Below are 23218 nucleotides of genomic sequence, written 5' to 3' on the forward strand. Positions count from 1 at the left end.
GGTGGGCTCCACCCAGTTCGAGCTTCCTGGCTGCTTTGTTTACCTAAGCAAGCCTGGGCAATGACGGGCACCCCTCCCCCAGCCTTGCTGCCGCCTTGCAGTTTGATTTCAGACTGCTGTGCTAGCAATCAGCGAGACTCCGTGGGCATAGGACCCTCCAAGTCAGGTGCGGGACACAGTCTCCTGGTGTGCCGTTTTCCAGGCCCGTTGGAAAATCGCAGTATTAGGGTGGGACTGACCCGATTTTCCAGGTGCCGCCTGTTACCCCTTTCTTTGACTAGGAAAGGGAACTCCCTGACCCCTTGCACTTCCTGAGTGAGGCAATGCCTCGCCCTGCTTCGGCTTGCGCACAGTGTGCTGCACAGGCTGTCCTGCACCCACTGTTTGGCACTCCCAAGTGAGATAAACCCGGTACCTCAAACAGAGATGCAGAAATCACCCGTCTTCTGTGTCCCTCAGGCTGGGAGCTGCAGACCGGAGCTGTTCCTATTCGGCCATCTTGGCTCCTTTAAAAACCTAAGAGATGTTCAGATGTAATATACTATCCCTTTATGTAATGCAATGATTTATTTGTCCTATTTAATAGTCTAACCTATGCTATTTTCACATTTCCTCCTTTAAGCATACTAACCTGATATATAATTTATATTTTAAAGTGGGGTGCGTTGGTGTATGCCTGTAATCCTAGCTACTTAAAAGGCCGAGGTGGGAGGATTACTTGAGCCCAAGAAGTTCAAGACCAGCCTGGGCAACATAGCAAGACCCTGTTAAAAAAAAAAACAAACCTACAATTAATATTTTATAGTAAGCACGGTCTTCTCTAAGACCCATATAGTGAAATATACATGAGAAACTGAGAAACCTCAATCAAGTTACAGACTGCCTTTGTTAGAAATCTGCTTTAATGGCCGGGTGCGGTGGCTCATGCAAGTAATCCCAGCACTTTGGGAGGCCGAGGCGGGAGGAGCATCTAAAATCAGGAGTTCGAGACCAGCTTGGCCAACATGGCGAAACCTTGTCTCTACTAAAAATACAAAAATTAGCTGGGTGTGGTGGCAGGCACCTATAATCCCAGCTACACGGGAGGCTGAGGCAGGAGAATTGCTTGAACACAGGAGGCGGAGGTTGCAGTGAATCGAGATCGTGCCACTGCACTCCAGCCTGGGCAACAGAGTGAGGCTCCATCTCAAAAAGAAAGAAATCTGCTTTACAAACTGTTTAAGCATTCCAAAGTTGCATGCTTTATTCCTTAACATGTACTGTATTAACTGTTTTTATACCTGAAAATGATTATGCCATGTTACTAATTTAGTCATTTAAAATGACAGGAACTTAGCATTTTGCTAGATGAAAGTCGTAAGTCTCAGTTCAACAACTTATAAACTTGTAACTTGTCCTGTTTATCTGTTCTATCTGCCTGGACTCCAGTTTTCAATCCAAGGATCCACAAGGATTTTTGAATAAAAGCTTTGCTTTGAATATCCAGTAACAGGAACACAGTAATACCACACAGAGTCATGGTCCTAGCCAGTAATTTGTGGTCAATAGACCTAAGAGGTAAGATGTGGGTAGGTAGGACTATCCTTCCTTGTAGTTACCTGAAAAGTTAGATATATCTCAATTTTGTGTTATTAACTATTTATGGCTTTATAATCATAAGTTATATTCTACCGAATCTACTTATTAGTTCTACTAAGTTCTGTAAGTTAATTATCTATAAGTCAAATTGTATTTTCTTTTATTGGTTCTACATGTACTAAATGGATGTTAATTCTAGATTTTCAGTAAACTTTGCTTTTCTGATTATTTTAATTTACAAATGTCAATCTTTAATGTTTCTTCCTAGGCTTTATCTTTCTAAGCTAAAGTATCTTTTTAGTTTGTTACCCCTAATATAATGATCTAACATACTTCTATCTTCCAGTTGCTCTTTTCCATTTCATAACATATTGTTTCTGCTAGATACTGAAAGTGATACTCCAAATATGTTCATATAATAATTGGGGTAGAATGGTCTAAGTTTTAAATTTTATTTATAAGAAGGTATTAAAGTTTGGAATTTAAAATTTTAAAAAAAAGCACTGATACAAATCAGTTTTTAGGAACTCAAAACTCATTTTCCCATAGTAGAATACATGGAAATGAGTGTCCTGGGCCAGCCACTACACTGCATTCAAATAATGGTAGTGACGCAGGGCACAGTGGCTCACACCTGTAATCCTAGCACTTTGGGAGGCTGAGGCAGGCGGATCGCTTTAAGTCAGGAGGTCGAGACTAGCCTGACCAACATGGTGAAACCCCGTCTCTACTAAAAATACAAAAAATTAGCCGGGCGTGGTGTAATCCCAGCTACAGGCTGAGGCAGGAGAATTGCTTGAACCCAGGAGGTGGAGGCTGCAGAGAGCCGAGATCATGCCACTGTACTCCAGCTGGGGCGACAGAGCGAGACTCTATCTCAAAGAAAACCCAAAAAAGCAAAAAACAAAAATGGTCTGTATTAAGGCATTTCAGTTCTCTAGAATAGTGCTGTCCAACAGAGAATTCTTCCATCAAGCACTTCAAGTGTGGACAGTGCATGTGAGAAACTAAATTTTAAATTTTTGTGAAGTTTTAGTTAAATAGCCCAATGTGCTACTGTAGAGCTATTTAAAAATATATTTAATAGCTGCACTGCTACTGCGGAGCACAGCTGTTAAAAACCTGTTTCAAGTTATATTTGGGATGCTAAGAATGTACATTCCCTTTTAACAGTTGCTGGGTACCTCAAGCCTCAGGGAATCAGAAGTAGCCAGGGTTCCTAATAATGTAAACTATTCTTTAGCCTAGTCTGGTGTGGTTTCAAATTACTACCCTTCTTTCTTTCTATTTTTTTTCTTCCAAAGTCTGTTTGTTTCTGCTATTACAAAACAGAGCTCCTTTCCCTTCCAGTTCACTTCAAAACTCCCTCTCCCTGCTTGCTCTTGCTGTTCTTCAAGTAAGCCCATGGTATCTAAAGACATCTACATCCTGGTTAATACTACAAACTTTAGAATCCAGCAGGTCTAGATTCAAATCCTAACTCTACCATCATTCAATAAATGGCTGTTATCAAGATCATTATTATTCTTACAGTCAGAAACAACAGAGAAATAGGAAACAGTAATAAAACTGTTGCTTGCCACTTTCTTTGTTTTCCCTAAAGCAAATGCAAGGACTGAAAAAAGATAAATTAACATTACTAAATAACAACTAAATTGATCAAGTCTCCTATTAGAGAGAGAGAGAGAGAGAGTGTGTGTGTGTGTGTGTGTGTGTGTGTGTGTGTGTGTTTGTGTTTTAAGAGAAACAGTCTTGCTCTGTCGTCCAGGCTGCAGTGTGGTGGCACAATTACAGCTCACTGCAGCCTTGAATTCCTGGGCTCAAGCAATCCTCCTGCCTCAGCATCTCAAGTAGCTAGGACTGCAGCTGCACACCACCACATTCAACCATTTTTTTTTTTTTTTAAGATGGAGTCTCACTCTGTCGCCCAGGCTGGAGTGCAGTGGCACATCTCAACTCGCTGCAACCTATGCTTCCCAAGTTCAAGCAATTCTCTGCCTCAGCCTCCTCAGTAGCTGGGATTACAGGTGCCCGCCACCACACCCAGCTAATTTTTGTATTTTTAGTAGAGATGGGGTTTCACCATCTTGGCCAGGCTGGTCTTGAACTCTTGACCTCGTGATCCACCCGCCTTGGCCTCCCAAAGTGCTGGGATTACAGGCATGAGCCACCGTGCCCGGCCTCAACTGATTTTTTTATTTGTAGAGATGGAGTCTCACTATGTTGCCCAGGCTGGTCTCAAACTCCAGACCTCAAGCAATCTTCCCACCTTGGTCTCCTAAAATGCCGGGATTACAAGCATGTACCACTGTACCCAGCCTTCTAGTGATATTTTGTCAAAAAGGTAGAATCAGATTTTCTGGTTACACAGAAAGAAGAGGGATATAAATGGCCATGAGGAAACATCACACTATTACCAACCCTACTCCCAAGCCCAATCCTGCCATGACAGACCCTACTATGGAAGAGCACTGATATGATAAATGAGAGATAGAGTTGAATAAAAGGGAAAGTAGAAGCAGTATCTATGCTGGGCACACTTATGCCAAGGGCATACCAGTCCCCGGAATTAGTTTCTAGTTCAGTTTCTAAGAAGATTATCAGTGACCTGACTGCTTGTTAGCAGTTGATCTACAAAAGCAATTTCTAGGAAATCTTTCATATTCACTTCCTCCACTGTGGACCTATATTAAGAAAAGGACCAAGCACCATTTACTGATGAACAAATTATCCTATTATCTTATGCTTACCAGATAAACGGAAAATTAAGAAGCTGAAGTCACCCACATTTACAGGTCTTTTAATAAAATCAGTTTCCTATATCAATCCAGGAAGTAAGAATATGTTTCAGAACGTCTCTAAAATTCTCGTGCAGTGTGGAAGCGAGTGCCAAAATAATCCATAATGATGCATGTCACCTCACACTATGCTGCTCTACAATGATCAAAAACCTAATTATTGAAACAAATCATTTTCTAAAGAGTAAAATGAATAAAGAATAAAATATTTCAAAGTGAAAGGCAAGCCAGAAATCCTCAGCCAGACAGTGAAGACTGAACTGAAAATAGGACAAGTTTTTCAAAGCTAATACATTTATTTAGAAAGTTCATCAAAAGTGTTCTAAAAAAAGAATTAATTTTCCTGCTTCCTTCTTCATTTAATGTAGCATCATCTCCTTAATAGAAATTGCACTGTTGCATGCAGCAGGGTCACATATATGTTGAAAAAAATTATAAAATATAATTCTCAAACTGTATCTAACATGAATATGAGGTGATTAAAGTTGGCATTACATTCTAAAATAGATCAAAAGTGAGATCAAGGAGTCCCAGTTCCAGGTAAGATGGAATAAACACATCCCACCTTGTTAATCTCACTGAATGAAACTACAAAATACTGACAGAATGAATGGAGCAGCTATCTGAAGACTCAGGAGTAAATAATAGCAATATGGACTAGAGAAGACACCAGAATCTGATGCATCATCAAACTGTCAGTAAGTTTACCACCTTTTCGCCATCCAGAATCCCCTGGCCTGGGATTAATAATGCCTGAAATCTAGAAAGTAGGCATTAGTAACAACAGAGAGCAAGCTCTAAGAGAATCCCTCTAAATATAAAGTGAGGTGGGTAACGGGGAGGGGAGCTGGAGGGAAGGAGTGTCTCCTTCCTAATGTTCAGAAAGAGAGGGGGAAACTGCTCCTTTTTTTGTTGTTGTTTTCCCCCTTTCTCTGTTCCTCATTCCTCATGTCCCAATTCCCACATGATCTGGTAGTGGTAGTGGGTGCAACAGTGGCAGCAGCAGGAACCTAAAACTCTTAAGAAAAGAGAGAGATGAACCATCCTCACCAAATAAAAAAACTCTGGGCCAATCTTGTTTACTTCTGTCTTCCTGTTACTTGGATCCAGACACAGTTATAGGAAATGGAGTAAATGAAAACCAATTTTCTGGCCAAAAGACAGAAAAGAGTGTCCCAGGGATCTAGAAAATCCCATGGATATAACAGAGAGAAAAGAACCTAAGAAAGTAACAGCTGTTTTTGAACTCCTAACTCACCCAAGCTGAACATATGTGGATTTAAACCCAAGCAACATACCACAGACTCTGAAAACTGAAATATAAGATAAACCTCCACACATGTCACAGACTGGCTACTGGGTAGCACATATTGAAAAAGTATAAACAGTAATGTAAAGTTTTGAAAACAGAACTGAAGTTAAAAAACTACAACCTACAGAAAGCTGATTGGAACTTGTGACCAACCTGAACCCAACTGGATCAACTGCCTGTAAAAATAAAAATATTGGCTGGGCACACTGACTCAAGCATGTAATCCCAGCACTTTAAGAGGTCAAGATGGGAGGACTGCTTAAAGCTAGTAGTTAGAGACCAGTCTGGGCAACAAAGGGAGATCCTCTCGCTACAAAAAATAGAAAATAAAGTAGCCAAGCATAGTGGTGTGTCATTGTAGTCCCAGCTAATCAGGCGACTGAGGCAGGAGGATCCCTTGAGCCCAGGAGTTGAAGGATGAAGGAAGGTACAATCATGCCATGCATTTCAGCCTGGATGCGACAGCAAAACCCTGTCTCTTAAAAAAAAAAAAAAAAAATCCAAAAAACAAAAACAAAAACGTCAACATTTTCCACAGCATTTAAACAAAAGACAAAGTTTTGTAACATAATATTCAAAATGTACAGAACACAATCCAAAATTACTTGGCATAGAGAGCTGGGAAAAATAACACTCTCATGGAAAAGACAATTAAAAGAAAACACCACCAAGATGACACAGTTGGGTGAATTATCTAAAATGAATTACCTAACAAGCAGACAAAGACTTAAAGCCAGTATATATATATATTCCAACAAGTATAAGTAAATACTTTTGAAACAAATGGAAAGCCAAAAGATCACAGCAAACAAATAGAAGACATAAAGAATAACCAAATGGAAACCAAAAAAAAGTGAAAACAGAAATAAAAATACATTGAATAGACTCAACAGCAGAATGGAAATAAAAGAGTAAAGAGTCAGTGAACTTGAAGATAAACCAATAGAAATTACCCAACCTAAAAAACAAAGAGAAAAATATCGAAAAAAAATATATTAAAGGCTCAGGGACCTGTGAGGCAGTACCAAAAACCCAACATTCACATCAAGAATGCAAGGAAAGGAAAATCACTGCAGAAAAGAAGAAAAAAGAAAGAAGAAAAAGAAGAAAGAAGAAGAAGAAATAATGGGTGGAAACTTCCTAAAATTTGGTGAAAGGCATAAACTGCTATATTTAAGAAGTTCTCAAAACCTCAGACAGAATAATCCCAATGAAATCCATGCCTGGACACACATCAGAGTCAAGCTGCTGAAAATTACAAAGGAAAACCTTGAAAGCACCCAGCAAAAAAAAATGATGCATTACTTACGAGGGGGAGGGAGTTTAATGATTTGAATCACTGGTGATTTCTCATCAGAAACCATACAAGTCAGAAGGGGAACAACATCCTTCAAATGCTAAAATGGAAAAGATCTGTAAACCTAAAATCCTCTATCTAGTGAAAATATCCTTCAGGAATGAATGTGAAACAAAAGGTATTCAAAGTAGAAGAAAAATGATGAGAATTCTTTTCCAGCTCTAAAAAAATTCTTAAATGAAGTTGCATCAGAAGAAAAACAATGTTAGGAATGATGGAAGATCAACAGAAACAGTAAATGCCTGAGCAAACATAGTTAACTATTCTCATCTTGAATTCTTTAAAATATGTTTGGCATTAAAGCAATTATTTATAACACTTTCTGATAAGATTTCCAATACAGGCATACCTCAAAGACATCACGGGTCTAGGTCCAGACCAGAGTAATAAAACAATATTGCAATAAAGCAAGTCACAAAAAATTTTTGGTTTCCTAGTATATATGTTTATATTATACTGTAGTCTACAAAGTGTGCAACAGCATTATGTCTAAAAACTGTACATACTTGATTTAAAAATACCTTATTGCTAAAAATGCTAACAATCATCTCAGCAAGCCTTCAGCAAGTCATAATCTTTTTGCTGGTGGAGGGTCTTGCTTTGATGTTGATGGTTGCTGACTAATCACAGGACGGTAGTTGCTGAAGGGCAGGGTTGGCTGTGGCAATTTCTTAAAATAAGGTAACATTCAAGTATGCCACACTGAAAGACTCCTTTCACAAAAAATTTCTCTGTGTACGAGATGCTATTTGACAGCATTTTATCCACAGCAGAATGTCTTTCAAAATTGGAGTTAATCCTCTCAAACTCTGCCACTGTGTTATCAACTAAGTTTATATACTATTTTAACAATGTTCACAACATCTTCAGCAAGAGCACATTCTATCCCAAGAAACCACTTTCTTTGTTCATCCCTAAGAAACAACTCTTCATTCAAGATTTATCCTAAAACTGCAGCAATTCAGTCATGTCTTCAGGCTCCACTTCTAATTCTATAATAGTTCTCCTGCTGTTTATACCACACCTGTAATAGTTACTTCCTCCACACAAGTTTTGAATCCCTAAAAGTCATCCATGAGAGTTGGAATCAACTTCTTCACAATCCTGTTCATATTTTAACCTCCTTCTATGAATTACGAATGTTCTTCATGGCATCTAGAATGGTGAATCCTTTCTATTACTTTGCCCATATCCATCCAAGAAATCACTGTCTAAAGCAGCTGTAGCCTTATGAAATGTATTTCTAACAGAATAAGACTTAACAGTCAAAATTACTTCTTGATCATTGGGTTGAGGAATGGATGTTGTGTTAGCAGGCATGACAACATTTATCTCTGTGTATTTCCATCAGGGTTCTTGGATGGCTACATGCACTGTCAATAAGTAAGTACTATGTTGAAAGGAATCTTTTTATCTGAGCATTTGGTCTCAACAGTGAACTCAAAATATACAGTAAACCATGCTGTAAACAGATGTGCTGTCATCCAAGCTTTGTTGTTCCATTTATAGAGCACAGAGTAGATTCAGCATAATTCTTAAGAGTCCTGGAATTTTCAGAACAGTCAATGAGCACTGGTTTATAAATTTATAGTCACCAGCTGCATTAGCCCCTAACAAGACAGCCTGTCCTTGGAAGCTTTGAAGCCAGGCATTGACTTCTCCTCTCTACCTATGAAAGTCCTGGATGGCATCTTCTTTCAATAGAAGGCTGGTTCATCTGCATTAAAAATCTTTTGTTTAGTATAGCCACTTTCATCAATGATGTTAGCTAGTCTTCTGGATAACCTGATGCAGCTTCCGCATCAGCACTTGCTGCTTCGCCTTGCACTTTTAGGTTATGGAGATGGCTTCTTTGCTTAAACTTCATGAACTAACCTCTGCTAGCTTCAAACTTTTCTCCTGCAGCTTCCTTATCCCTCTCAGACTTCATTGGCTTGAAGAGCATTAGAGACTTGCTCTGGATTAGGCTTTGAGTTAAGAGAATGTTACGACTGGTTTGACCTTCTACCCAGATCAGTCAAGCTTTCTTCATATCAGCGACAAGGCTGTTTGGTCTAATTTCAATATTGTTGAGAAACAGGGAGGTCCAAGGAGAAGGGGAGAGATGAGGGAACAGCTGGTCAGTAGAGCAGTCAGCACACAGGCAAACATAAGTTATCTGTCTTATATGGGCGCTCTCCATGGTGCCCCAAAATAATTACAATAGTAACACTAAAGATCACTGATCACAGATCACAACAGATATAATAATAACAAAGATATCTGAAATACTGTGAGAATTACCAAAACGTGAAAGAAATATGAAGTAAACACAAGTTGTTGGAAAAACGGCGGCAAACCTGCTTGATGCAGAATTGCCACAATCTTCAATTTGTAAAATATGCAGTATCTACAAAACACAATAAACTGAACTGCAATAAAAAGAGGTATGCCTATATGTGTACATTTAACACAAGGCAACTGCAACATAAAGGGGGAAAGGTAAAGCGACATACATGGTGGTAAGACCTCTATTTCACTTCAAGTGGTAAAATACCAATTCTAAGTAGACTACAATTTTAAGTATGTATAATTCTTAGAGCTACCACTAAAAACATTAGTCAATGTCTTGTGTTGCTCCACCTTCATCTGAAGAAGGGTGAGTAAAGTACAGTAAGAGATTTTGAGAGAGCCCACATTCACATAACTTTTATTACAGTATATTGTTATAATTGTTCTATTATTTGTTATTGTTAATCTTTCCTGCGCCTAATTTATAAGTTAAAGTTTATCATGAGTATGTACATATAGGAAAAAACATGATATACGTAGAGTTTGGTACTATCTGTAGTTTCAGGCATCTACTTGGAATATATCCCACATGGAAAAGGGGTAACTACTATACCCAGTTCCCTTCAAATCAGTCCAAGTTGGCCGGTTAAAATGGAATACTAAAAAAATGTTCCAATAACCCAAAGAAGGAAGTTACAGAAGAACAAAAACAGAGGGAACAAACAGAAAATAGACCTGAACCCAAACATATCCATATTTAAAATACGTAAGATGTAGCAAAAGCACTATAGTATTAAATTTCTTCTATCAGAAAAGGTCTCAAATCAGTAATTTAAACTTGCACCTTAAACTAAAAAAGGAGCAAAGTATATACAAAACTGGCAGAAGGAAGAAAATGAACAGAAATCAATGAAATTGAAAACAGAAAAGCAGATAAAAAAATCAATGAAACCAAAAGCTCATTCTTTGAAAAGATCAATAAAATTTAAACCTCTTGCCAGACTGATGATGTAGATAGCCTGAATAGCCTTAGGACTATTTGAAGAAATTGAATTTGTAGTTAAAAGCCTTCCAAAAAAGAAACCTCTAGGCCCACATAATTTCCCTGGTGAATTCTAAGAAATATTTAAAGAAGAAATAACACCAAATCAACACAATCTCTTCCAGAAATGGAAGATGAGCATTTCCCAAATCATTTTATGAATCCAGCATTATCCTCATACAAAAAAAAATAGTACATGAAAAGAACAAATTTATATTCTGCTCATCAAAACAAAAACTATGGTACATTCAATCATATAATGAAATACTGCTCAGCAATAAAAAGAAATGAACTAGCATTTCATTCAACAAATTGGATGCATCTTAAAGGCATTCTATTTTGTGAAAGAAGCCAGTCTCAAAAGGCAACATATTCTAGAATTGCATTTACATGCAAAACTATAGTGATGAAGAACTTGTTAGCAGTTACCTGGGTTAGGGGAATGTATGACTACAGAGATAGAACAACACAGTTTTTGGCGGGGGTGTGATGATAGAACCATAGTAAATCTTGACTGTAGTGGTAATACAGATCTATACATGTATTAAAACTCACAGAACTATACACCTCAAAAAGCTCAATTTTACTGTATATAATAAAAGTTAAATTTTCTTAAAAAGATTAACATGAGAGCAATTTTTTGAAAATATTATGAACTAAAATATAAATTGTTAACATTTTCAAGAAAGGCACTTTTTCACTGTCAACTTCATAGTTTCAGTTGTTCCAATTCTTATAACTACTGCCAACACAGAAGGCACCCAAATTATACTGCCCCAAGATGAGCTTGGGAGGGGGTGTTTGAATGTTTTATCTCTGCTTTCTCCATTTCTACAGCACTGACAGGTCTGAGAGACAACAGATATCTATAACCTGTAGAGATACAGAGATTAAAAACAACAGGCTCAATTTAACAACTGCACTAAATTCTAAGGCAGAGTTGCAGAAACAGATCAGCTCCAAAACCCTAATGATAGCATGGGTGATCACCAAAGGAAGACATCTATTATGACTCCCAGTTAGGTTACACTCTTATGTGACAGTCGTCCACTCTATGGGAAGAATATATTTACAACGCAGTACTTTATTTAAGAAAATAAAAATGAGTGCCCTTTATGTGCCTGGATAGTTTACCATGAGAGTCTGAAAAATCATCAAATATGACAGGCTTCCATTATTTCTCCAAATAAGAAACAACTGTAAACAGTAGCATATGTCCTTTGATAACTTCAATATATTTATGCAATTGTTGTCTAATAACCCCACCCCTGCTTAAGGTATGGAGGACAGAATACAAAGAGTTGGTTACACAATCTTCATTTATCCTCAACATTCTCATCCCCATTTACTGAAGTACAATGACATAACTAATTTATATGCTAAGGGCAAACCTAAAACTCTCTTATATTCATTTCCGCCAGGCAATTTCTGAATGCCTGTTACAGGTACTTAAAAGGGAAGAGTTACACGTTTGGAAAAGTAGAGTTTACATGTAGAAAACTAAACTTTATGCCTATTAGTGACAAAAAGCAAAAGAGCAGTGAGATGTTACAGATTCATTTTACAACCAAACCTCCCAAGAAGACTACAGGAGCACTTGGATCAACAGCACTGTATTTCCACATCTGGGAGGCAGAATAACAAAGAGAAGAAAGGCATCCTGGATGGAAGTATGGAAGTAGAGGAAGTATGGAACATTCCTTTTAAGAAAAACAGGAAAACTGTCAACTATATTTTTACTTTAACACTTGGTGTACCTTGAAAGACTTCTGAGCAGAAATCACAATGCCTGTCCATCTACTTACCTCCCAAAAAAGGGAGATGGGAAAATTGTGTAGGGCATAGAAAATACTTGCAAATAACAAACAAAGCTCTCTTAGTTCATTTGTGCTGCTGTACAAAAAAAAAAACAACAACAAAAACACTTGAAACAGGTAATTTATAAAAAATAGAAATTTTTCACAGTTGTAGAGGCTAAGAAGTCTAAGATCAAGGCATCAGCAGGTTCATTGCCTGGTGAGGATCCAGTCCCTGCTTCCAAGATGGCACCTGTTACTGCATCTTCAAGTATTAGGTGGTGGGGCTTTTAGGAGGTGATTAGGCTGTGAGGGCTATGCCCTCATGGATGGAATTAGTGCCTTATAAAAGGGCCCTGTTAGTTCTCTCCAGCCCTTACAGAAGGCACTAATTCCATCCATGAGGGCAGAGCCCTCACAGCCTAATCACCTCCTAAAAGCCCCACCACTTAATACTGTTGCATTCAGGATTAAGTTTCAACATGAATTTCGGAGAGGGCATAAACATTGAAACCACAGAAAAATCCTAAGAGTTAAAGTGGGAGAATTAATGAAAATAAATGACCATATAAAAATGCTTGTCACAGAAAAATGAGAATGGATTTAATAGGAAAAAAGGGATGATGTTCAAAACACTGCTTCTGAAATTTTACCCCTTCTGTTTAAACAAGATTTTTAAAACTTTACAGAGTTTCAATTCCAGAAATTAGTTTATTTTGCACAAATGGTGAAAGTTACTCTTTCGTTGGTTTCTTGAGAACTGATCACTTTCTTCATACTAATCCCTTACAAATTGGTACAAGTAGTTATTATAAAACCAAAACAGAAAAAAGCAATTATCTTACACAGTGTAAACAGGACATCTACTCTTTTCTCTAGCTATGCCTATTATCTGAATTTCTTAAACACAAACTCATCCTTTTAGGTATCTCAGAGATAAGTACAATCATGTTACATAAATGTATATGTATCAATGTGCCCTCATATGAATATTTTACACATAATTTAAAGAAGCATTTCACAATCCTACTCCTATGAAATACAACTCTAACCCAGATACTGACTGTATTACATACTGTGCAAACCTAAAATTAAAAAAAAAAATTCTGCCACATTAGCATAAGGCATGAATAGATATTGGGATTCTTTCCTAAATGTAATCATATTACAAATGCTACAAATGCCCATAACCTAGATTTTTGTGTAAGTGTTTCATATTATTTTTAGCTACTACTTTCTAACAGGTCATGAATTATCTCATTTAACTTTTATAGAACCTGGTGAAAGAGGTATCTCAATTTTACATACAATGAAAATAAGTAACATGCCCAAGATCAAAAAGCCAGCATTAAGTAGTAGGACTGGAACCCATTAGCAATTTACCAACAAATAACACAAATATTAATCCAAGTCACTAGAAATTACAAGTATTCAAACAAGAAGTGGTAACATTCTTATGATTCAAATGACTGCAAAAATGTTAAGCTTTTAACCTGCCTTCTTTATCACTATATTACTAGGATCCAACAGCATGCCTTCAAAGGAGTGCCCAATTATTTATGGATATGTTTAGCAACCACAGCACATGTTATTTGTCAGGCATGACTCTAAACACATTTAGCCCCTCTCTCTACATATATTAACAAACCACCATGATCCTGAGAGATTAACTTCATTTTACAGTGATACTGTCATTACCCCCATTTTATTGTGGAAACACCTAGCAAGTGGTGGAGCTGGGACTGAAATTCAGGTAATCAGGCTCCCCTATGCTCTTAACCATTGACACTAAACAGCCTAATACACAAAAAGATCTCTACAAGGGTCATAAGTTACCCAACAACTCACCTGAACACCATATCCTTACAGAATTTAAGTAACTGATTAAGTAACATTTATCTGAGTCCAATGGTAATAAATAGCAGCTAACTCTATGTTTCATTCTCTTAAATTAGCTCTATTTAGTGAGTGACTCTCATGCCCTTTTAGTGCAAAGAACCTGAGAGTAGAATAACTGGATTAAGACTGTCCTGCTCCACCAGGTTCCAAAATACCATTAGTGTTCCTCCTCCCAAAATACACTAATAGGAAAAACTAAACTGATATTAGTAAGATACTAGTTGTCAATGTCTTAGGACATAACCTAATATATCACATCATTTAGAATAGTTTGTTTTAGGGAAACAGGGCAGGTGATTTATAAATTAACAAAATAAAGAAACATTGTCAAAGAGTATATATAGTTGGTTTTTGGAAGAGACAACTCAGACCAAAATAATACTGTTACAGATTGAGTGATATTCAGATTATCTCCTAAATGTAATATTATAAATGCTACAAACTGCCAACTACCTTTCCAAGTGAAATTTCTAACTGGTCAGTCTTCTGCTATGTTCGCCATGACTAACATAGGATATGATTTGTTCGACACCATAAAAGTATATCAGTAAGACATGTTAATGAGAAAGGAAACAGGGATGAAGAGTCAAAAACGATGAATGAACTCATCCCTAAAACAAACTATTCTAAATGATGTGATAATGCAGAGAACAGTCTTACAAATCCATGCCAAAGAAATAACCCTGATATTAATCCAAGTCCCTTAAAGTTGTTCAAAATAATCTCTAAACAAATAGCCCCTTAGAGCTCTGAGATTCCTGTCTCCCAAAAAGATCCAAAAACCGAAACACCATTCTCCCATTTTCTGAGGAATAAATATAGTCTGTCATCCTTGAATAAATACGTTTTTGTTTTTTATCTCATTTCCCCCAGTTATTCTAGTTACAGATTAACTCTAGGCTGTTCACGGGGCTATTCAGTCTGAAAATTTGGAGTATTCTCCCTAGTCCACTGGTTTTCAAATTTCTTAAGTTTTAGAAATATTTGATTCAAATTTTATTTTCAGACATATTTTAGAATATGTTTTGGCTAACACAAAGTAGGCCCCATTATAGCCCATCTCAAAAAATCTGGGCAGAATACTAAAGGAATTCATCTGAGTACTATACTCTGAAAAGTAAATTAAAGCGGGTAGAATGTGGAGGGGAGTAAAAATCTGGAGAAGTGAACTGCACTGAGTCTTCCTGTTTTATTTTTCATCTTTTCTCTCATAGCTTTGTCCTAAGGGTGGCTACATGGTGGCAGTGGCACAGGTGGCTAAAAGTCTAAGAGAAGCCCCATTTTTTTAGGCGTTTCTAGCCAAAGGACCCAGGAAAAGGGGACACTGTAGGGTGGAGAAAAAATCCTGGAGAGAGTCTGATCAAGGGGATTCCTTAATTCTCTGCATGAATTTACACAAGTCCTAGCTGAACTATGCAAGCATTCAGTTAGCACAGGACAGACCCAGGGCAATACAGCAAAGACTTTGAAAACTAAAGGTGAACTATCACCCCCAAAAGGTAAGACAAAGTTTGCAGTCTGAGGCCAGGCATGGTGGCCCATGCCTGTAATCCTAGCACTTTGGGAGGTAAAGTGGCAAGAAAGTTTGAGCTCAGGAGTTCAAGACCAGCTGGGCAACACAGTGAGACCTCATTGCTACCAAAAAAAAAAAAAAATTAGCCAGATGTGGTAGTGCACACAGGCAGTCCCAGCTACTCGGGAGGCTGAGGCAGTAGAATTGCTTGAGCTATGGTCGTGCTGCTGTACTCCAGCCTACGCAACAGAGTGAGACCTGTCTCAAAAACAAAGCAACAACAACAAAAACCTCACCAAAATGTACGGTCTGAATCTAATGGGCTGTGTGCTAAAACAAAACAGAAACAAAACATCTCTAGAAGACTATTTACAGGACCTAGAATCTATATAACACAATATTGTCCAGGATATAGTTCCAACTTACTTGACATACAAAGCACCAGAAAATGTGACCAATTCTCAAGGGAACAGAAAATCAGTAACTGCCAACCCCAACATAACTCAAATATTGGAATTATTGAGGACTTTAGCTATCATAACTATTCTCCATGGAGAAAAAAATAAACTTTCAAAAAAATGAAAAGACAGAATTCTCAGCAGTGAAATAGTATAAAAAATTAAAATTTTAGAGGTAAGAAATATGATGTCTAAAAAGAGGGTATAATAACAGAACAGAAATGCAAAGGAATGAGTCAGTGAACACGAAGCCAAATCAACAGAAATGATCTAATCTGAAGAACAGAGAAATAAAAGAAAGAAGAAAAAAATAAAGAGTCTCAGGGTCCTGTGGACAACATCAAAAGTTTTATTTGTCACTTGAGTACCAGAAAGAGGAAGAAATTGATACAGAAAAAAATACTTGAAGAAATAATGTTCATAAGCCTCCCAAACTTGAAGAAGGGCACAAATTTAGAAATTCACCAAGCTCAGAGAACACCAAATAAGATAAAGGCAACAGAAAAACATGCTTATAAATCATAATCAAAGACCGGGCACAGTGGCTCAAGCCTGTAATACTAGCACTTTGGGGGGCCGAGGCGGGTGGGTTGCCTGAGGTCAGGAGTTCAAGACCAGCCTGGCCAACATGGTGAAACCCCATCTCTACTAAAAATACAAAAAATAACTGGGCATGTTGGCAGGCACCTATAATCCCAGCCATTCAGGAGGCTGAGGCAGGAAATCACTTGAACCCGTGGGGCCGGAGGTTGCAGTGGGCTGAGATCGTGCCACTGCACTCCAGCCAGGGCAAAAAGAGCGAAACTCTGTCTCAAAAATCAATCAATCAATCAATCAATTATAATCAACTGCAACAAAGCAAACATGAAGAAAAAAATCTTTTTTTACATTTATTTTTATGTCAATAGTTTTTGAGGTACAAGTGGTTCCCGGTTACATGGATGAGTTCTTTAGTGGTGATTTCTAGGATTCTTGTGCAGTTGTCACCTGAGCAGCGTTACCCTGTACCCAGTATGTAGTGTTTTATCCCTCACTCCCTGCCAACCTTCACCTTGAGTCCCCAAAGCCCATTGTATCTTTCCACTTACTTATTTTTGAGACACAGTTTTGCCCTGTCGTCCAGGCTGGAGTGCAGTGGTGCGATCTCGGCTCACTGCAACCTCCACCTCCCAGGCTCAAGCAATTCTCACGCCTCAGCCTCTGGAGTAGCTGGGATTACACGCACGCACCACCACACCTGGCTAATTTTTGTATTTTTAGTAGAGATAGGGTTTCACCATGTTGGCCAGGCTGGTCTCAAACCCCTGGCCTCAAGTGATCTGCCCACCTCAGCCTCCCAAAGTGCTGGTATTACAAGCATGAGCCACAGCACCTAGCCCAAAGCCCATTATATCATTCTTATGCCTTTGCATCTTCATAGCTTAGCTCTCACTTATAAGTGAGAACATACAATATCTGGTTTTCCATTCCTCAGATACTTCACCTAGAATAATGGCCTCCAGCTCCATCTAAGTTGCTGCAAAAGACATCATGCCTGAGTAGTATTCCATGGTGTATATATACTACATTCTCTTTATCCACTTGTTGGTTGATGGGCACTTAAGGTTGGTTCCATATCCTTGCAATTGTGAATTGTGCTACTATAAACGAGTGTGCATGTGTCTTTTTCATACAATGACTTCTTTTCCTTTGGGTACTCAGTAATGGGACTGCTGGATCGAATGGTAGATCCCAATATGTCCAAAATATTATCATTTCAACATGTAATAAATTTAAAAATTATTAAAGATGTAATCGACTTAATAATTGTTTAATGAGCTATTTTACATTCTTTTTTGTAAAATCCAGTGTGTATTTTATACTTATAGTACATCTTAATTCAAATTAACCACATTTCAAGTGCTCAAGAGTCACATATTTAGTTACTGGCTACTCAACTGGACCACGAAGCCCTAAAGCAATCACTAAAAAATAATACAAAGACATAAGAGTTAAAAAACCAAGGGATACATTGAAAATAAAATATCAAAATATATTCATATAATCTAAAAAAGGACAAACACTTTGGCAAGCTGAGGCAGGAGGATTGCTTGAGGATGAGTTCAAGACCAGCCTGGGTAACACAGTGAGACACCTATCTCTACCAAAAATTTAAAAAATTAGCTGAGTGTGGTGGCATGCCTGTAGTACTAGGTACTCTGGAGGCTGACGCAGGATTACTTGAGCCCAGGAGGTTAAGGTTGCAGGGAACTATGGCCATCCCATAGCATTCCAGCCAGGGGACAGAGCGAGACCTTGTCTCTCCCCATACCTCCCAAAAACGGAAGAAAATAGAGGAACAAACATTAATAATTATATTAAATGTAAATAATGTAAATAATCATGCACACCAATTAAAAGAGATTATCAAACTGGATTTTAAAGAAAGACTGAATTATATGCCTGTCGACAAGAAACTCCCTTTAAAAATAAAGATATATTAAACATATAGAACAAGATATGCCAAATAATGCAAACAATAATAAAAGATGGTTGGAATGGCTATATTAATATGAACTATATTTTACTCCTTTTTAAAGAGTCTAAGCGGATTTGTTTACCCCTCCATTCAGTTTTAATTATATCTAGTTCTGTGGCAGTTTTGAAACAACGAAGCTATTTCGCTTCATGCATCTCCCTCACATTACTCATGTTGATGCATTAAGTAACTGGACATGCACAACAGTTCCTAAAGAAATATGACCTATTACATTAAAACTGTCCTATCTGAAGGGTTTTCTATGATGAAGTTTTCAGGTGAATGATAGCTTATAAATTTTTTGAGTCATTAATATTTATTCCCCATTATAACAGTTTACAGAAACATTCTTCTTGACGAGCCATCTAGGCATACAAAATAGTGCTATAAGCATATTTACATTAAAAAAATCACCTATCGGGGCCGGGTACGGTGACTCATGACTGTAATCCCAGCAATTCAGGAGGCCGAGGCAGGCAGATCACTTGAGGTCAGGAGTTCTTGATCAGCCTGACCAACATGGCGAAACCCTGTCTCTACTAAAAATACAAAAATTAGCTGGGTGTAATGGTACACGCCTGTAATCCTAGCTACTCAGGAGGCTGAGGCAGGAGAATTGCTTGAACTTGGGAAGCAAAGGTTACAGTGAACCGAGATTGTGCCACTGCACTCCAGCCTGGGTGACATAATGAGACTGTGTCTCAAAACAAAACAAACAAAACCTATCATTTGTAGACTGTTTCACTGATCCCAGAGAATTTTTAAAACAGTGTTGTTTTGGCCGCTCTCTTTCATGTTTGTATTTCTGTTTTGGTTTACTTTAAGCTGCTAAATAACTACCGTGGTCAGGGTACTGAGCCTGGTATTGGAATATAAAGACAGATTAAGATACTGTATCCCTTCCTGGTACAAAGAGTAGACTTGGAGACATACAATACAGAAGGTGAACAAGATAGCATATGCCAAGTGCCAAATGTGAGAAATAGGCAAAGAGTTCCTAAGACATTTTTTAAATGTACCAGTGGGGGAGTAACTAACGACTGAGGCAAGTAAAGAAAAATAATGATTAATAAAGTGCAAAAAGTTAATGTTCTTAAGTCCAAATTAGGACTTACATTGCGTTTCCTTAGGTGGACTTCAAGTCTACCTCTCTTCCATTTATCTGTTTTGAAAGTGGTTTATAAGATGTTTAAATTGGGGATTTTGAGCTTAATGTAGTAGCAGAAAGGTGGCAGCGGTGGGGAGATGGAAAGTACGAGAAACTAGTTAGGAGAAAATGGAAAGAAGACTAGGTATCAATAAAGGCCTGATTAGGACTAAGCTCCCCTAGGGCACAGACCTAATAGACACATAGAGTGAATGCCTACAATATACTAGGTAACGAACTATACATTCTGGCATGCCTTTCCACATTTAATCCTCAAAATACCAGAACACGATACATTTAAATAATTAAAACACCGTCAATACTGAACAACAGAACACTGCATTAAAAAGGCTTAAAAATCACCCACTAAACAGAGCTAACTTAAGAGTATCAACACAGACAGAGTTAGCTGCTATTACCACCGGAGTTAGATAAATGTTATTGAAAAATTAGGTGAGGAAATTGAGATGCTGATTAGATCACCTATAAAAGTGACAATCAGTTATCTAGGACAACCAGAGTTCAAAACCAGGTCTGACTGACTCCTAAACCTAAAACACACACACACACACACACACACACACACACACACACACACACACACACACAGACAAGACTGAACTTATTTTTACCTTACTGTCAAAATTACAATAAAAAGACAACCCTAAAAGTACATCTGAGAAGTCTAGCGTAAAAGAAAGGATAAAAAAGGAAGTTTAGTCTTACCCCTAATAGAGATGTGAGAGTCTCAAGAGGGTTTAAATTTACTCAAGATGGTTTAAATTTAAAGATTGAGAACACTTTAATTTTCACTAAAAGTGTTGGTATAATAATCTTTTACAAAAACAAGTAAGTATAAACTTTAAAAGAACACGTCTGTGTGCTGCTATTCTGGCTGGAGGCATTGGAGCCCAAGTTAGTGAGCAAAATGCCCATGTTAGGAACAGTGAGGGAACCCAGATTAAGGTTCTTTTCACCTTAATAAAAAGAAAAAGGGATTACTTCTTTTTAGACTCCTTCAACTTGGAACAGTCCCCCAGTCTTGACTTTCATGACCTTGTTTGTACTCCTTAAAGCTTATAGATTAGTTCTGTTGCAGAATGTCTTCCAATTTGGGTTTGCCTGATACTTTTTTTTTTTTTTAGATGTAGTTTTCTTTCCGTAGGATGCCAGATATTTCCTTATGGTTAGATTCAGATTGTACACTATTTGACAGTAATTATGATGTGTTTTTCTCATTGTATCCTGTCAAATGGCATACAATTTCTGTTTGTCTCATTACTGATGATGTGCACTTTGATAACTTGATTGAGGTAATATCATCCAAGCATCTTCACTGTAAAGTTACTTTTGTCCCATTGGTAATTAACATGCATTTTTGTGGAAAAGTATTTTGAGACTGTAAAAATAGCCCATGCCTTATTAAACTTGCTATTTATTTATTCCGAGATTGTCTCAGCTTTGGCTAGCGAAAGCCCTTCAAGATAGTTTCTGTTTTCTTTTGACTTGCTCTTCGCACTTCCTTTTTTTTTTTTTTGAGGTGGAGGCTCACTTTGTCGCCCAGGCTGAAATGCAGTGTGGTGATCTCGGCCCACTACAAACTCTGCCTCCCGGGTTCAAGCGATTCTTGTGCCTCACCCTCCCATGTAGCTGGGATTACAGGCATGGGCCACTACACCTGGCTAAATTTTGTATTTTTAGTAGAGGCAGGATTTTGCCATGTTGGCCAGGCTGGCCTTGAACTCCTGACCTCAAGTGATCCGCCTGCCTTGGCCTCCCAAAGTGCTGGGATTACAGGTGTGAGCCACCACACCCAGCCACTTCCTTACTTTTGGACATAAGAAAATGGAGCTCACCTTGTACTTTCCCTGCCCCAGCACTGGAATCAACCATTCCTCCAAAGAATGGTTGCTTTTAGTGGAGAAAGGTATTTAGAAAACAAGATTTGGACGCTCTAATTATTTCAACGTCTAATGTGTAGAAAACCATGAATTGGTACCAATTTCTCCAATTTCAGTCCACAAGATTTGTTCTCATTTTCTCCATTATCAAATTTATAACTCCCTTCTCACCAGGAGAACTCTAACTCATTATCATTACTTACTAAATTTGATCAATCCCCTGCATGTGGCCAGTTTCCCATTGCCTTTGCTGTTCCCTACCTTCTTTGCATAACTTTTTTCTCTGCTTAGGCTCTGACATCCTGTCCTGGGATGCACCCCTCACCCCATAGTTCTTAGATACCCCATACTGAAGATTTTACCATTCTGTTTGAGCTCTAGTACCTTAATCTGATCTAGAGGTTGAGAGGCCTCTAGATGAGTGAAACAACTGAAGGCCGAAAGTCAGATGGACCCAGGTATAGATACTTAGCAACTTCTCTGACACTTAACAAGTCATTTAACTTCTCCAGAGCCCCAGACTCATTTCTGTAAAATGGACTAATACAGTCAACATTGCAAGGCTACTGAAAAGATCAAATGAAAATGTATGTAAAATGTCTACAACAGAGAGGCTGACACATAGTAAATATCTGATAAACATTAGCTGTCTTCTGTAATACGGGTGATAATTTCTTAGACTTTGATCTCAATACTTTTAGATCTAGTTAAGCAATTAGAGAAGCATCAATCTGAAAATAAGAACCTTACTGTCCTGCTTGTTCAAAAGGCCAATGAGCTTCACATTGTTACAGTCAACAAAATTTTTTTTAGTTCTTACCTTACTAAGCTCTTATCAACACTTGACCCAACTCTCTCTTCTTGACTTCTCTCTCCTTGTAACATTCTCTTTCTTTGGTTTCTGTAACAACCCACTCACCCTCTACTTCTCTGATCTTCACGGTATTCTCTGGGAGCTCACATTCTTCCAGCAAAGTTTTTTAAATGTTAGAGGTCACTGTGGTTCCATCCTAGGCTTTTTTTCCCCCAAGTTATATTCCCTCACCTAGGCAATTTCATCCATACCTATAGTTCCAATTACCTGTATAGGCGACTCCAGTTTTCCATTTACAGCCCATACTCCTCCTCTGAATTTTAGAACCATATATCTAATTGCTTACAGGAACTTCTACCTGAAAGCTCCAAAGGTACTTTAAGCCTGATATGTTAAAACCAAAAGAGCTCTGGTCCTTATCTGGCACAACCCAGGAATGTAATCCAGAAGTCGTCTTTCAAATTTTTCTCCCTCACTTTCAATCTATTAACTGAGGCCTGCTGGTCTCAAATCCCATCCACTGAGCCCATCTCCACAATTATCATCCTAATTCAAGCTATCCTCGTCTCTTCCAGACTACTAAAAAAGCCTGCTAACTAATTCTTCCAGATCTCTTGCTGCCTCTCTCTTCCCTTTCAATACATATCACCACAATCCTAGTTTTGCCTTCTGGAACTATAAGAAATTAATATGGCTTCTAAATGACAACATTTTTAACAATAAGATACTTAGACTGCTTGAAATGGTTTGGCTGTGTCCCCACCCAAATCTCATCTTGAATTGTATTCCCATAATTCCCATGTGTTGTGGGAGC

General features: G+C 38.0%; 1 protein-coding gene across 2 annotated transcripts in view; it reads right to left on the minus strand.

Moving 5' to 3' along the window:
* The window catches only part of SCAF11 (SR-related CTD associated factor 11), a 79482-nt gene that overhangs the window by 52379 nt on the left and 3885 nt on the right, over positions 1-23218 (minus strand). Inside the window, exon 1 of one of the 2 annotated variants that reach the window (XM_058426172.1) lies at positions 632-764. The exons of the other annotated variant lie outside the window; for it this stretch is intronic. The gene's annotated coding sequence lies outside the window, so the exon portion shown is untranslated. Of the gene's footprint in view, positions 1-631; positions 765-23218 lie in introns of those variants that run through there. 2 annotated transcript variants of the gene reach the window in all.

The sequence above is a fragment of the Hylobates moloch genome, unplaced genomic scaffold, assembly GCF_009828535.3.
Source record: "Hylobates moloch isolate HMO894 unplaced genomic scaffold, HMol_V3 SCAFFOLD_13, whole genome shotgun sequence".
In the NCBI taxonomy this organism is placed as follows: Eukaryota; Metazoa; Chordata; class Mammalia; order Primates; family Hylobatidae; genus Hylobates; species Hylobates moloch.